This window comes from Amblyraja radiata, chromosome 3 (assembly GCF_010909765.2).
Source record: "Amblyraja radiata isolate CabotCenter1 chromosome 3, sAmbRad1.1.pri, whole genome shotgun sequence".
Taxonomy (NCBI): Eukaryota; Metazoa; Chordata; class Chondrichthyes; order Rajiformes; family Rajidae; genus Amblyraja; species Amblyraja radiata.
In genome coordinates this window covers 68,531,024-68,544,009 of record NC_045958.1, presented here as the reverse complement: position 1 = coordinate 68,544,009, position 12,986 = coordinate 68,531,024, and positions in this window count along the sequence as shown.

Below are 12,986 nucleotides of genomic sequence, written 5' to 3'. Positions count from 1 at the left end.
GACCTCCAACGACCTTCCACGACTATGTGTACGACCTCCTACGACTATGTTGAAGACCTCCCACGACTATGTTGAAGACCTCCTTCGACTATGTTGAAGACTGGCTTTGACCATATAAGTTTTACTGCTGTTTGCAGTAGCCCTTTTTCTTCAGCAACCTTTTAAGAATGGCAGAAGGGGAAGAGCAAGTGTGAAGAGGAAGCACAAGAAGAGGTCTCAATGGGTGATTGGAGATGATGTGATGGACTGTCCCAGTACACCAGATGACTGGAAGAGAATGGCGCTGGGCTTTGACAAAAGATGGAACTTTAAGCACACATGTGGGGCAGTGGATGGCAATCATGCCATTCTTGTACCTGTCCCTGTACCCCTCATTTTCCTTTTCGTACAGGATGGCATTCTGCTGGAACCATTCCTCAAGGTCCCTGTCCTGCTGCCTGATGAAGGTGTAGGGCATAACCTTCCTCCAGCCCTCCCTCACCACCAATGGGGCATCTGCCTCTGATGCTGTGTCAGACACAGGAGAAAGGGCTGCTATGCTGCCTTCAAATGAGGCAGTGAAGGATGAGGTGGTGGTGGGGACATATACTGCCACCCTGGTCTCCTCCACTAGGGGTCTCTCATGCAGGGCTACCTCCTCCTGCACTATCACCTCCTGTGGCATCACCTCCTGCCACTCCTCCTCCTGGGTGGGCAACACCTGCATGGCCGTTTTTTTTTTAGGGTTGTGCCCTCCCCCTGCGCTGCTGCCTTTTTGGTGCCATCTCTAAAACACAAGTTCCCTCTCCAAAAAACTCTCCAGCTATGAATGAACATGCCTTGGAATGAACATGCCTAGACGTTCTGCTGATTAAATAACCTTTTTTTTCTAGTGACCTTTTTTTCACCCCGGAGCTATTACCTTCGACTGCCTCCGACCACCTACGACTACCTACGACTAGCATCACGGCCTACTATGACCTACCTACGACCTACCTACGAGTAAAATATATTGATTTTTTCCATGCCGACCTTTTTTTTACTCGTGGACATTTATCAGGCTAGAAAAAACGCCGCGACCTACATGATGCCATGAGTACCTACGACTAACAACACGACCTGCTACGACCTACCTACCACCTCCTACGACCTCCTACGATCTCCTACGACCTCGTTGCGACCATGCTGTGAGTATGAGTCAAGGGCAAACTCGGCATTGGTCATGAATTAGGTCATGAAAGTATGAGAGGGGCTTAAATACGCTGATGCACTTTCTTGATCAGAGAACAATAGGAAAGAACCGGTTAGAATGCTGTTGATATTGATGCCAAGGAACTTGAAGCTGTTGACCATCTCTGTAGCAGCTCCATTGATGTGGATTGGATTATGTTCAGCCTTGTCTACTATTCTGTAGGTCAATGATGCAGGCCAATTGGGTTCACAACTACCCTTGTCTTGCTGGCATTAAGAGCTAGTTGTTGTTTTGACACTATGACACAAGGTCTTGAAGTCTTTCCTATATTTCATCTTATCATTGTTGCACATCGGTGCAATGTGTGATTAACAAATTTAAAGATGGAACTGGCATTATCCTTGACTACACAGTCACAGGTGATACAACGAGTAGAGGAAGGGACCGAGAACACAACCCAGAGAGGTACCAATGAATTGGTTCATTGTTGTCATGTGTATCCATGATACAGTGAAAAACATACCCTTCGGCCTTTTGAGTACCTAGTCACCATCACCCATCCATTTACACTAATCCTACAGTAGTCACATTATTTCATTCTCCCCACATTCTCACCAACATTCTCCCTATATTCTATCACTGACCTATACATTACAGGCCAATTGAGCCACCAACTTGCATGTCAAGAATGTTCAAACGGATAGTCAAATTCCTGCTATTATACATTATGATGATCAGTAGACAGAACTAGGTTCATATGGAAGGTACACAAAATTGCTGGAGGAACTCAGCGGGTGCAGCAGCATCTATGGAGCGAAGGAAATAGGCGACGTTTCGGGCCGAAACCCTTCTTCATATGGAAGCAGTGGAGGTCAAGTCAATGGATATTCTTATGGTAGAGGTAGATAGATTCTGGATTAGTACGGGTGTCAGTGGTTATGGGGAGAAGGCAGGAGAATGGGATTGAGGGAGCGAGTTAGATCAGACATGATTGAATAGCTGAGTAACCTTGATGGGCCAAATGGCCTGATTCTGCTCCTATCATTTATGAACATGGTAACTTTGAAAATGGATATACAGTATGCAAGTCAGTTGTACATGGGTTGCCAGTTCCCATATTTGGAGATTCATATGTGATTATATATATATGGCACTTTATTGCTCCTGAAGAATTCTGGCCATCTCATGATCTGTGCATTCACAAAAGAAGAAAAGAACTGTAGACCACTGGTGACACAGCAGCACAGCTGGTTGAACTACTGCCTCACAGTGTCAGAGACCCTGGTTCAATCCTGACCTTAGGTGCTGCATGTGTGGAGTTTGCATGTTCTCCCTTGACCATGTGGGTTTCCTCCAGCTGCTCTGGTTTCCTCCCACATCACAAAGATGTGTGATTTTCCTGGTTAATTGGCCTTTGTAAATTCCCCCTATTGTGGAGGGAATGGATGCAAAAGTGGGATAACATAGAACTACCGGCGGCACGATGGCACAGCGGTGGAGTTGTTGCCCGACAGCGCGAGAGACCCAGATTCAATCCTGAATACAGGTGCTTGTCTGTACCGAGTTTGTATGTTCTCCCCATGACCTGCGTGGGTTTTCTCTGGTGCCCCCCACACTCCAAAGACGTGCAGGTTTTGTAGGTTAATTGGCTTGGTATCATTGTAAATTTCTCCAGTGTGTGTAGGATAGTGTAAGTGTGCGGGGATTGCTGGTCGGTGCGGACTCGATGGTGTGGGCTGATGGGCCTGTTTCCACGCTGTATTTCTACACTAAACTAAACTAGTGTGAATGTGGATTTGATGGTTGGCATGGACTCGGTGGGCCGAAGGGCTGGTATCTCTCAACTAAACTCTAAACTAAGCCTAAAAACCTGAATCCATCATGTTAAGCTGTAATTCAGCAGTTGCTCATTCCTCACATCCAGCTCACAAGCCTGAGTCCAGATGCAGTAAATTTCTGAACAGATCCATCACTTGCCTGAGGCGAGAGGAATTTGAAGGCTCACAGGGCTGGCAGAAGTAGGGGAGCCCTCCTACATCAGAATTAAATAAACTGGTGAAGATGGCTTTTATAAACAGTACCATCTGGAGCAATGAAGTGGGTATTTCTTTTTGATTTATATAAACTGTATGTCAGATAAATACATTGAAAAGAAGAAACAACGTACCGATTGTTTCTGCCTTTCAGCAGGAGAGGTAAAACTAGATGGTAAGCTTCAGAGATTATTTTTATTTATGTGGATGCCTGTGGAATTCAGCCTGCACATAATGGTTCTGAGGTTTTCCGTAATAGATATTTGCAATATGCGTTTGGGCATTTATAATCTCTTTCCTGGGTGGAAATAAATTCCAGCACAAAACTGCCCCTAATTTGTCTCTGACAGAATTGTTTCATGATGTGTGGCACGAGAAATTGATGGTGTCACATTGGTGCAAAGCGTTTGTTTATCTGAGGTTGTTACTCCAGGCATAGTCTTGGGGGCAAAGTCAATTCGCCGGTTCAACTGGGAATGTTTGATGCCTGCACTCAGTTCACAGAGCTGTTGTGTTTCCTCAGGACAGACACTCCTTTCTTCGATTTCAGAAAAATAAATCACTGGTGCCATGCAATCGACTATAAATTCAAAGTTACTCTTCAATTTTAAGTAGTGATAAAATCAAATCATTTATTATCAATACAGCGAATTAAAACACCGATTGCTTATCATATTGTATACCCAGAGTGGATTAAAGAATCAGATTCATCAAGAAATGACGACAAGTAATGAAGAACCAGGTTAAAGTTTAACATAACAGTGTTATGTTATTAGTGGGCGGCGCGACTCTTGTCAGCAGCGGCCTCTGCAGTCCGTCTGTCTTTTTATTGTTTTCTATCTTGTTCTATGTAGTTTTTATTGTTTTTTTGTCGGGGTATGTGTGTGGGGGTGGGGTGGGGTGGGGGAATTTTAAGGTCTTTCCCCTGCACGGGAGACCCGACCTTTTCTTTGTCGGGTCTCCGTTGTCGTTGGGGCTGCAACGTGGAGCGGCCTCCAACAGGAATGACCTGGGGCTCCAGTCGCGGAGCTGCAGATCTACTCACCATCACGGAGCTGGCCGAGTCCGGAGCGGGTGTAGCTGTGGTGGAGCGCTGCTGTGACCCGACACCCGGAGATTCGGAAGCTCCTACCGCAGGTCTGTGGACAGTAACACCGGGAGCCCGCGGGTCCCTGGTGGGAGACCGCTTTTCGGGGCTTCCGCAATGTCGACTTCTCCCGCCCGAGTTGCGGGGTTGAAGATTACCTGGAGCGGGGCCTTACATCACCGCCCCGCGCGGCTTGGAATGGCCGCGGGACTTTGTGAGCGCCCGCCGGGGCTCCAACACCAAGACCCGGTGCGTGGCCTTGCATCACCCGGCGTGGCTTTAATGGTTGCGGGACATTTAACATCGCCCGCCGGGGGCTTTGACTGTCTTTGACTCTGACATGGGGGGGAGAGGGGAGTGCAGGGGAGAGATATGTTTAAGTTTTGCCTTCCATCACAGTGAGGAGGACTCACTGTGATGGATGTTTATGTGAATTGAATTGTGTTGGTGTGTGTCTTGGTTCTTTTTTTGTATGGCTGCAGAAACCAAATTTCGTTTGAACCTCATGTGAGGTTCAAATGACAAATAAAAGGTATTGTATTGTATTTATTTTCTGACCCACCAACCTCACCACCATTACTTCGCCAATGTGTTGAGCTTCAGTGGAAATCGCTCAACCTTGAAGAGAAAATGAAGGTGGAGCACTGGGAGCCACTCAATCTTTCAGCAGTCTGTACATGTGCAGGAACAGTGCTTTCTCACATTGCAGAGCTTTAGATTATGCTGGAAATTACTCCATCTCTTCAAATTCCAATGGACACTTTCACTAAATGGCGTGTGTTTAGTGCAGGCTTTGTGAGGCTGGGATGCCTACACCAGAGTCATAATTAACACTAATGTGATGTTATTGAAGGTGCGTGCTGCTTTGTGTCTGGGTCGTAATGAAGCATTTTATTAAGGAACGACTGTGCATAATAGTTATAATAGATCCGATGCTTAAAATTCCAAACAGAGAGTTATTAAAAGGATTTTTTTTCAGGATTTAATATCCCTCTCTTGTTAAGCTAGCATCAGCTAATGGCACAAATCTGAACAGAATTGCACTGCTGTGATGACACATGATTTTGTAGTAATAAAACACTTAATTATTCAATCATTCAGCATGTTGACATAGATTTCAGAAAACAGCAGTCACAGCTGTAGTCTCCTTGCTTCTCCTGGAAGCCATGACCAGTGAAAACAAATTAACACTGTGAGATTACAAAAGTTATTTTGAATATTTTTCCTTACATTTGTGAATCCTTAATTTTTTTTTCCCCTGTGAATAACTACTTAAAATTGATAAGTATGTGAATGTAAGATAAATTAAGGTTTTGGCATTTACAGAAAATCAAACCATCCAGTGAGTTATTCCCTTATCAAGGCTCGATTATTAACATATTTCATCTTTCTGCAGACTGATTAGCCCGCATCAAAAGCTTTTTCACTGCACCTCTGTACACATGACAATAAACTAAACTGAGTTCTGGACAATAAACTAAACTGATATGAACACAAAACTGCTGGAGGAACTCAGCAGCTCAGACTGCACCTGTGGAGGGAATGGACAGGCAATGCCATGAGTTGGGACCATTCAGACCTCAGAATCTGAAGAAGGGTCCTGACCCAAAATGCGGTATGTCCATTTCCTCCCTTTTTTCTGACACTTGGATCTGAAAAAAGCTTCCAACCCAAAATATCATCTGTCCATCCCCTCCACAGATGCTGCCTGACCCGACGTGTTTGTCCAGCATATTGTGCTTGGCTCAAGATTCCAGCATCTGCAGTTCTGTGTGAACTGAGTTCTTGTATAATTTGGCCCCATTTAAGGTCCACACACTAATTTACTTTCCACCAGTAAAAGGTGAACCAGGTGCACCATCACAGAATGTTATGCGTTGTATTTAGGAACATGGGACTTAGGAGCAGGTTTTGGCTCCATTGTCTAATGGGATCATGCTTGATCTTGTACCTTGTTTTCTATTATATACAATGATTAGAAATCTTACGATTTAAAAATCTCTTAACCTCTGTCTTGCCAATACAAAATGAGTGACTGCAGAATAAGCTCTGCAATACGTTGGAATAAATAATTTTGAAGATCTATATCCCTCTAAGAAAATAACTTTCTCTTCATCTCTGTGCTTAGAGGTCAATGCTTGTCCTGAGCCTATGGCCCTTATTTCCGCACTCTCCATTCTAAAAAAACATTCCCACAGTTTCTACCTTGTCTATCCCTCAGGATTCTGTATGTCAATGAGATCTCTACTGCTACCAAACTCCAGGGTGTTTAGGCCAATCATAATCTGTCCTGTCGGACAAGGTGCTAATTCTATTGAATCTAATCTTCTACCTGACAGGAAAGGGGAGATGAGAAATGACCAGAGTGTGAGCTGTCCTAGATAATGTTAGCTGTTTTCCTGAGGCAGCATGAACTGTAGATTAAGCTGAGTGTGGTGGAAGGAGGGGAGAAGGGGGCAGCTGGTTGGTGGGTTATGCTGGGCTATGTATACAATTCTCTGCAGTTTCTTGTGGTCTTGTGCAAAGCAGTTATCATTGCGAAAGTACATGTCTTCTATCCACACTGTCCTTTACTTGAAATCTGCACTTAGTAATATATCACCCACTGACCCATAACCCTTTAATGTATACACAACTTTTTACATTTAACAGAAACAAGAGCAGATTTGAGAAATCTGCCTTCAAAGAATGCAAACAACCTTCAGTGCAAAGCATTTCAGGGCACATGTCCTCTCCAGTTTATGAATACCCAACTTATGTACAACCCATGCATATGAAGTGAGACTGACGAGACGGATTTGCCGGCTGCTGCACGGCAGCAGGTATTTTCTGCCGTGAGGGAACTCGGTTAGTGGCTGCACTTCGCACGTACAAACCTACTACATGTTATGAACAGTTAACATGAATGAAACCCTGCCTTTACCTTGGAGAAGACGTGTTACTGACACCAGAGGCTAAAGTCAGCTAAACATGGCTCACCTCATCAAATCACACTTAACTGAACTGGATGCAGATCGCCAATCAAGCTCATCTCGCGCATTGGCAATATATGGTATGAGTCCTTGCACATTAAAGACTAGGGCACTGTGTTATAATTGTAGGAAGACAAAAAAACACCTGACTTAAAATTACCCAAAAGATAAAAGCAAAGTAATTTGCATATCACTGTACCTTAATTGGTACACATAACAATAAAATACCTTTGACACCTTTAATAGGAAGTTAATGTGGAATCAGATGCTTCAATGAAATTGCATGTGGCTAAAACTCTGACCAGCAGTTTAGACTAAAGGGCCTGTCCCACTTAGGCGATTTTTTAGGCGACTCCAGGAGACTATGCGATCGCCACATGGTCGCCACATGGTCGCCGGTGGTTGCCGGGGTGTCGCCTGCATGGTCATGAGTAGTTTCCTCAGTGGACTGAAGAAGGGTCTCGACCCGAAACGGCACCTATTCCTTCTCTCCATTAATGCTGCCTCACCCGCTGATTTATTCCAGCATTTTGAGTCTACCTACTATCTATTTGCTTCTAGTGGCTGCACTTTATGCATATCATAATATTAACTTTGGCTGCTGAATTAGTCCTGATAGATAATGTCAACAATGTGATAATGACAATGTGGCCATGTTTCACAAGTCGATTACATTAAAGTGTAACATTTTGATGTTTCAACTTGCATGAGCAATTTGATATAGTGCCGACCATTGAATTCCTCTTCAGGTCCGCCAAGGTGTAAATGGCCTTTTTTGACATTATCAAATGTTGAATCAATTAAAGCAATGTTCAGAAGTCATTCCCTGTGTGAAGCCTGGTTGGGAATTTAGTTCATTTACCTCAATATTGATGGATGCTTTGGAATGAGACAAATAAAGGACTGAGTCAGCAAAAAAAGCCTCAAGCTGATTTCTTGGCCCATGTTTTTCAGGCATCACAATTTGTTTCCATTGATTCAGGTTACTCAGTTGTTTCTTGAGTTTGTGTTGAATGTGAACATCTAAATCTTCACTGGTGGTGAAAGTAAACTATAATTCCTCCTGGAGGTAACTATCAGGTGTGCATTGACCAACTCTTGAAGAACATCTCACTAATTTTGGTTCAAAACCACAGTGTTCCCAAATTACATTATATGCAATATATATATTTCATACAGATACCTGCTTAACCTACTATCATTATAAATGGCACTCAAAAGAGGCATAGTTTAGTGCAATAATGGGAGCACATTGGAGAAGCTAAATGCCAAAAAGAAAATATTTGAATAGGAACTTTGACCTACACGGAACAATTGACTCTCAATCTGATTATTTGACTCTGCTTATCTCACCTAGCACAAGAATTTGCAAAATCTAAGTTTCAATCATTGCTGAGCAGTGAAACGACAAAGATAAATACTTTAAAATGTATTGAGGATATGAAGAGCAGATCTGATCAGATTCATTGGGATCTTTGTGTATCATCCCACCCTATTGTACGGAGATGGATGTTCTTGATACACAGAGGGCAACATTCAAAGTTCAAAATCGCTCCCTCATTCGTGGGCATACCATCTACAAAATGCACTGCAGTTACTCTCTTTGCAATTTAGATAACATCTCCCAGACCCTTGAAAGGCAAGGCATGTGGGAACGTCACCTAGACTTACCTGGATCTATTTCTGTTCCTTTATGAATCCTGCAACCCCTCCTGCCAACAACACTTCACCAGGGCAACAGTGGTTTATGAAGACCGATTACCACCACCTTTCCGACCAATGAGGAATGTTGTAATAAATGCTGACAAAGTCAGTAATATCTGTGTGCAAAATTAATAACTTTTGAAGATGGACTAACAGCTTCCCTTCTGGAATCCCAGAAGGTTGGTTAACTGATGCGTGGTTTGTCAGGTCAGTAATGACCAAGAAACTGGTGATGTTCTGTTCACTTCTTCATTTAGATAAACTTCACTTTGCTCCTAAACCACTTCCTTCCTTCCTTCAAGGAGCACACTCAGGTTAATTATGCAATCTTGTAATCCTAATGAGAAATCCTTGAATGAAGAGAGTGCGAGTAAGAAAAAATTGGTGGTTAAATTGACTCAGAACTTTTTTTCTATTATCTCCTCATATCATCTGTACCAGGTGCTTTGCCCTTACTTTAGCAGGGCATTTTTATACGTCTGCATCTCCATTGATGATGGTGAACTCAAATAAAGAGTCACTATTTTAAAATTTATGGTCATCTATTTAAATTAGAGCAGAGCTCAATGGTTTTTTTTTGTGACGAGTTTTCAGATTTTATTTTCCTTAAAGGAAGCAGGGGCTTCAAATATTTTTAAGGCAGATATAGAAACAAAAGAAGGTGATTACTATGGATAGACAGGAATGTGGTATTGTGATAAAAACTGAGTAGCCAGCATCATATTAAGCTCCAGTGTTCTTGTCCTGCTAATAATTTGTGGGTAATGGAAAGGAACTGCAGATGCTGATTTATACCAAAGATAGAGTTACTCCAGCACTTTGTGTCTAATAATTTATTTTTATCAGCCAGGAGTTCATTGAAATGTAAGGTTTAGAGATTTCCAAATAACAAATGTAGGTTTTGTAGATAGATAAGCTGTGCAGGAACCAAGACGGACCTTTTTATGGAAGAGAAAATTAACAGATGGAGCGATATGGATCTATAATCCACAACTCATCTCAGGATCGAATGTGCTACCAAGATTGCAAACATCTTGGTTCAAACAGTTGCCAGAAAGAAGCATGAATTAGTTGTCAGGTGAGAACATTGTGTAATTGGGATTGTGGTCCTCCCAATATTTAGGTTTGGTTTAGATCACCTTTTCCAAGTGACTCTCTGAATTGGATTGCAGAGACAAGGGATGCACTGCTATCATTTATGCTTCTGGGTTGAATAATTGGTATTCCAACTTTTGTTTTGTGCAAGTTTACTCTGTTGCTGCACAGTATTTTTACTTTTAGTCCATTGCTGTACGATAAGGTTTCTTCAGTCTCCACAGATAGAAAATGAGAATTATCTTGTACTGATATATGTCCACTGCATTCTCTACAACCTGAGAAGCCTGTTGAAAATCAGGTGCAATGGAAGTTTGTTCCTCCTGGCATATCAAGAGTTGATACGGTCTTGGCTGGACAGCACACTTCTGACTACATACAAGACTCATTGCAGAGGGCATGCTCCGTCACATTCACTGATTATATCAAAGCACCCACAACATTTTGGTGTTGGTATTAGTTTATCATTGCCATATGGACCGCAATACCGTGAAAGACCTTGTGTGCTATCCAGTCAAATCTTGCCATACATGAGTACAATTATCTCTTACATGAATCCAACAGATTGTGCAAAATGTGAGAGGCAATCGAGTGCAGAATTTTGAGTTGCAACTGAAGTGCAAATGCTTCAACAAGATAGATTAGGATATCATGGATTCATCGTTAAATTATAGGAGACCAGTTCAACAGTCTGATAACAGCAGAGAAGGAGATGTTCTTGAAACTAGTGGTACGTGCTTTCAAGTTTTCGTATCTTCTGCTGACAGGAAAGGGGAGAAGAGGGAATGAACCGGGTGCGGGTGGTTCTTGATTAAATTGGTATATTTTCTGAGGCAGCTTGAAGTGTAAATGAAGTTGAGAGTATGGCGGCTGATTTGTGTGATGAACTGGAGTGGATCCACAACTTTGCATTTATTGTGGTCTTGGACAGCAGAGCTAAGAAAACAAGCTGTGATACATCTGGATAGGATGCTTTCTGTGATGCATCTGTGGAGATTGGTAAGAGTTGTTGGTAAGAGCTAAGAAAGTGCGACTCAGACTTTTGCTGGTGTTTTCAACTAGCATTTACAATCCTTTGGAGATGGTTGTCAAAGTCCAGAATAAATTAGTACACACATGTAAAGGAAGGAATGCACAGAGTAGATATGCAATTAGAGCTAACATTCTAAGCACCCTGTCTCTGTTTATAAAATCATCTGTTTAGCTCCTTTGCAACCATCCCAAATACTGACATTAAGATTGCAGGATGTTCTCAGCAATTTGATTAATTCAAAGTGCAAATTTTAGAGAGATGGATAAAGGTTCTTCTGCTCGCTATTTGGCAGTTCCTATTGGCAGCGGGTTGCAAGCCTGCAGTAGGTAATAATACTTGCTCCCATTCAATCACCCACTCCTGCCACTAATCCTTCCTCACTTTATGTTTTGTGATTATTGAATTGACATCTTCTAAGATCTTTCCAGACAAACACAAAAAATGCTTCACTCGAGAAAGGCATCTGCATTGAATATATGGCACCAACCCAGCACCACATTTTTAATAGGCGTGTATTTTTCAGAGATTTTGCCTTGATCCAGCCGTGGGTTTAGTTTCATGGTCACCTGAATTCAATGAGCAAGTATGGCTGAATATCACGGGTGAAGGGCATTATTCTTCAGCGTTGCCAGGCTGATATCAGCATGAGGCACGTTGTTATTTCACTTATCTCACTGATGCTGAGAAGGAGGGATAGAGAATAAATACATACATGCTTCTGTGGAAATAAAAATAATAATAACGTTTCCAGATAGCAAAAGCTTTGGTAGCATTGGAGACTGACTGCTGAGATGAATACAAAATAAGGGATTAACATGACTGACAAGAAACTAGAATGACTGGCGCAGTCTGGTGTTAATAGGATTTCCAAAACTTTATTTGATACCTTTCTCATTTACTATACAATTCAAATTTTACTTTGCTGCTTACGGTTGCTACTGCTGCAACATTCTGTGTACAAAAATCACAAGGAAATCATGTTACAGGGTAAACATATATGGGGGAGAGTCAGATTCAAAATATTCATTATTTGCAGCACAGCAGAATCCCACCCGCTATTAAAACATGAAATCCTACCATTAAAATGACACCTCATTATCTATTAATACAGTGCATCTATTCATTCAGGTACCAAGAGACCTCAGCCAAGCCATGTGGTATCCTGATGCCTCCTTGTGATGTTCTTGATAGCAGATTGAAGGGGTGGAGTTCATGACACATGTATAGAGTTGTCTATAATTGCTGTGTTGCCTGTTTATTTTATGAAGGAATTAGGTTAATGGCTAAGATAAGGCTGCAACATTGCACAAGCCACTTCAGTTGTGTGGCAGATCCTGGATTCTGGAGATGCAAACACCACAAGGAGAAAGATTTCTTCTGGGAGCTTTGTACAGAAAATCATCCATGGTTTTAAATTAGTTGCCCATAACTGTAAGATTTTAATTGAACTTTATTATTTTCTTGACCTTGTAACTCACCAGCAACAAAGTCATGAGAGACGTATTCAGTGAGTTTGAACCATATTCATACACCTATGAATAGAACTAATGGGCCAAACAGCCAACTGTTCCACTTCAATGTATTATGATTGCATGTCTTTCATATCATTATACTTTATTGCTCCCATATCACTGTGCCATAATATTTTCCTTTTCAATGTGTGATCCGTGCTTGTCAAGATGTCAGGAAATAAAGTGGTCTCTGAAGGGAGGAAATGTGTGCCAAAGGTGCAATAATCAACACATCATAGGATTTTTTTAAAAGGATGTGATTGCTCTATGATAGCCCCCACAATGTGGTCACTCGACTGAAAATACTAGGTAGTTCAAAAAATGGTGCAGAAGCGTAAAGAAATTTAAGAATATTTTTTATTGGTGCCAGGATCTGGTAA